We start from the raw sequence: 4,522 nt of genomic DNA on the forward strand, positions 1-4,522 counted from the left end.
ACATTTAAAAATCCTATTGACCCCAAACTTTTGACCTGTAGTGTAAATTTTGTAAATAGAGTATGAACAAATCCCTGGACTTATGATCTATTATAATTAATACTGTTGTTATGTGTTTGACAAATAATTTTTATTATTTTCTGTAAACTTTTGATGACATTTCTTCAAAATGTAAAGTAATAAAAAAGTATTAATTTATGGCTTTTTCAAATTAAATCAAATTTAAAAAGGCATGTTTTGTGATTGAATCACAACAAACAATGCTAATCTCACCAATCTGACAAAGTCATTAAAAATGCATTTTAGTTCAAGAAAAATGTCTATATTTTAGCAAACTTAAATTCTAGACACAACCAAGTACTTAAAACAAATATTTATCTTTATTTATTTTCTTCATTAAAGCTGTTGAGCAGTTTTTTTATCATTGTCTTTTTTGTTCTCATATACTTCAAATACAAGTTTATTATAAACAGCAAAATTCAGATTAAAGCACACGAAAAATGTGGAAAAAATATTAAAAGCCTTAACTAACAATAAGGCGTTTTAATATTTTTTCCACATTTTTTGAGTGCACTGTAAACCCTAATGCTGTAACTAATTAATTGAACTGAGTTGTATTAACTTAAATCATTAAAATTCGTTATTCTTAATTAACCTAGATGAGTATTTAGAACTTTTTCTTATTTTTGAGTTTGTAAAAATTAAATCATTCCAGTAAGGTGAACGATTTTGCTGTGTTTAATTTATACAAAATGTCTCTTTAAAGTTTCATTAACTCAAAATCTTTCAGCCCAGTGATTTTGCGTGTGACGTCATCCAGGTTCACGTACGTTCTCGTGCTTCATTCGTTTTTTCAAGATGGCGGATCGGCCTCGCTTCACACTACAGTAAGTAAACTATTTACGAATCCAAGAAATATTAAATTTATGTTTTAATCAATATAATCACAGTAACAGTTCAATGTAATGTAGAGTTTGTCTGAATGCGTTTACATGTCGTGCATTACAGAAAACGTGTTTAGCCCCACTTGTTGCTAACTAACGTTAACATTACTGTTTTAAAAAATTTGAATCAGTGCACCGTTAGCGTTAGTTGTAATGTGTTAACTATGAATTTTAACAGTGTTATAAGGACAAAAACATTTGAAATCGGCAGATTCAATTTTTAACATATTTTTAAATCTTGGCGCGAGCATGCGTTTAGGTTGTCATGGTGACGCGCGCTCACACAACCGCACGTCATGGCACTGCCCTGAACTCTGTCCAGACTGTGAATGTGGTATTATCTTCGCGATCTGTTGGCACTACGGAAACGAAAGGCGCATAATCATACCTCAAATAATCTCCGCCTAAATACTGAACGGTATTTTCTGATGACGGGCAAAAACTTAGCCTCAAAACGTAGCTGTCTGTCACACACAGCTTGTTGCATGCTGATCCATACACGAGAGCCTAACGGAGAACATTTAAGCTGTGCTCCTCACCTGAGCAGGTACAGAGCAGAGCTTCATCTCACACTAGCACATTGAGGTAAAGTTGGTTTTATATTCATACATTCGTCCAGTAACAACTTGTGACTCTCTCCATATGTCGTTTACCATGGTACTTTGTGTATTCGGTCTGAAATCATATACAAGTATGACATGAAAACAACATTAACGTTACACTTAATGCACAATTTTTTTGACTGAACAATGTTGTACTTTGAAAGTCATTGGCTGCTAATATGATTTTACTGTTTAGAATATGCAAAAACTACTTTTCTGAAATTATATTATATTATTAAGGAGAAAGTCTGAATGTGTAAATATAAAACTAACTTTACCTCAATCACCAGTACTAATCAACACTGATTATTTCCCTGCGCTCGAGAAAACATCTCTGCATATCAATGATTACCTGATCAGTGCGATCAGTTAAATGATTTTAAATGTCATTTAAGTCAAACATATGTTAAAGGTATGGTAAACTTTTTTTTCCAATCTATTTTTTATGTTTACTCTGGAGAGAATATATATAGCCTAAAAAACAAAGTATGCCTAGCTATAACACAGTAATACAAAGTTATAAAAATTATTAAATAAAATATTAAATAAAATAATAACAAAACAAATATTCTAATCATCCAGACGTGGTAAACAAGAAATAGTTTTTCTGATGTGCAAATTTTGCAGCTTAAAATATATTTATATCTTAAATATATATATTTTTTAGGCTATATATTTTTACATCATTAGACAATAAGGTAAGTTTTGTTATTTCTAGCTTTTAAAAACAGGCCTTAAATTTATTTGTCGTCCTATTCAGTTTTCAAAATTTCAATACTGTTTAAGTTAAATCTGTGTTCATCGAATTAAAGCAACTAACATGATGATCAGCTCTATTGCTAACCGTTTTGGGGGTTGACGTTAGACATCATGCAATTGTACTACTTCCACTCTCAGCTGAATGACACTGTGACTTTGTGTACATACAGAATTGAAGGTCGGTTGTTGCTGACTACAGAAAGATTCTTATATGGAGGCATGTAAAAGGTGGGTAAAATATTCATTTTGTACTACTATGCCTGGCATATCCAGTTAAAATAAATATTACAGTGTATTTTGCAATGATACTTTTGCAGCAAGGAAAGTGAAACTTCAGCTAGACCTTGAGTTCAGTTTACAATATGAAGATCCTGATATCAACATCTGATCTGATCAACACCTGATTTTCATCTGAGGTAAAAAAATGAATAAGTAAATGAAACATAATGATAATATTAATATATTTTTTCTAGCATTATATATTTTGTAGTGTGGGTTTGTTTTATGAAATTTTCTCTTGTTTTTTTTAGCTGCAGAGTACCAACATGTTACGAATGAGAATTTTCCCCACAAATTCTTTGGACAACCGCACCACCACCTATTTCATTTTATGACAATTTTAAGGCAAACAGCATCCAAAACTGACAAGACCGCAGATACCCTGGCTAATCTTTTGAAGGTTTATGATGAGCAGGTATGTTTGGGGTCATGTATTAAAGTTATAATTAAAATATAAATATATATTTTATTTAGATTTTTTTTTCTTAATTTTTGTCTTTGCAGGAACTGCATGATGTCAGTTCATGATGGACTACTGTTATCAGAGGTCTTTTGGTCTTGCTGCGTGAGCGTGACTGGGGATTCTTTAGGACCACCCTGGTAAGACTTTTACTTAACATATTTGTAATCATGACTTGTTGATGAATCATGTAAAATTGGCTGTCATATTGATATTGTCCTAACATTAATATCCTTGAATTATATTTTAGATTAATAATCCTGAAGCGCTGACTGAAGATGCTTTATTGGCCCTGCAGTCACTGAGGGTCTCTGCTGTCCTGAAGAATGAATTGGACACCACCCACAGCACACTTCCAGACCTTTTTTGTCTTGTTTGGATTAATGTATGCTCTTCACATAGTATATAGTAAAGGACTTTGAACTTGTACAAAAGTTTTGCTTGGCATGGATGATAGAAAATAGAAAGTCGATTAGCATAGAATCCTTAAAGAATGAGTTGATGTAGAGCCTTTTTTTGTACTCAATAAAGACTGTCACTGGGGTAGTAACTTCAAAACATGTATGTACCTTTAATTGGTAATGGTGCATTTTATTTTATATATATATATATATATATATATATATATATATATATATATATATATATATATATATATATAGGGATAGATTGTCTAAAACGTAAAATTCTGTCATTTACTTACTCTTCACTTGTTCCAAACCTGTTTGAATTTCTTGCTTCTGTTGAACACAAAAGTTATTTTGAGGCATTGACTTTCTAATAGGAAAACAAATACTGTGGAAATCAGTGGTTCCAGGTTCCAGCTGTTTTGTCAAAAATAACCTTTTAAGTGTTCAACAGAAGAAAGAAACTCAAACCGGTTTGGAATAAGTTAAAGTAAATGACAGAATCATAGTTCAACCAAGACTGAATATTTATATATATATATATATATATATATATATATATATATATATATATATATATATATATATATATATATATATTTATATAAACCATTTGATAGTTACTGTGCCAATTACTTTTTTTTTCCAAAACAAGAGTCACTTCACAGAATGTGCACTTATTCTTTATTAACGAATGCTTTAAGACTGTAAGTTTCGTAGTTCTTATTAATCTTATTATTATTTAATTTTGTCAAACTTATAGTGTTTTTTTTTCTTGAAGCTCTTGTTTGATATATTTGCATTTTGGGAAATTCTTATTAATTTCAGAATAGTGTTTATTTTAAATCTCCTAATGTCTAATTGTTTTTATTGTTTCATGACATTTGTAATTGCACAGGAGGCACATTTGTACTGTTGGACATTTTTTCTTTAAAAATAAATGTCTAAAATGGTATTGTCTGTGTGTTTAAAATTACAGATGTATTTTGATAGATTTATGGGGCTTAAAGATTAAAATTATGGCTAATTTCATTTGTGAAACTGAGATGGAGAAGTTAATTTAATAAAAAT

General features: G+C 30.4%; 1 long non-coding RNA gene across 2 annotated transcripts; it reads left to right on the forward strand.

Moving 5' to 3' along the window:
- Nucleotides 1–723: 723 nt before the first annotated feature.
- On the forward strand, nucleotides 724–3,627 carry LOC130218612 (uncharacterized). 2 transcript variants are annotated; one of them, XR_008835966.1, is made up of 6 exons: nucleotides 724–887; nucleotides 2,476–2,533; nucleotides 2,623–2,721; nucleotides 2,930–2,999; nucleotides 3,089–3,184; nucleotides 3,295–3,627. It is a non-coding gene; the product is annotated as an uncharacterized LOC130218612 (long non-coding RNA). The 2 variants fall into 2 exon arrangements; XR_008835967.1 differs by lacking the exon at nucleotides 724–887 and adding an exon at nucleotides 926–1,491.
- The last annotated feature ends 895 nt before the right edge of the window (nucleotides 3,628–4,522 follow it).

Source organism: Danio aesculapii, chromosome 3 (assembly GCF_903798145.1).
Source record: "Danio aesculapii chromosome 3, fDanAes4.1, whole genome shotgun sequence".
In the NCBI taxonomy this organism is placed as follows: Eukaryota; Metazoa; Chordata; class Actinopteri; order Cypriniformes; family Danionidae; genus Danio; species Danio aesculapii.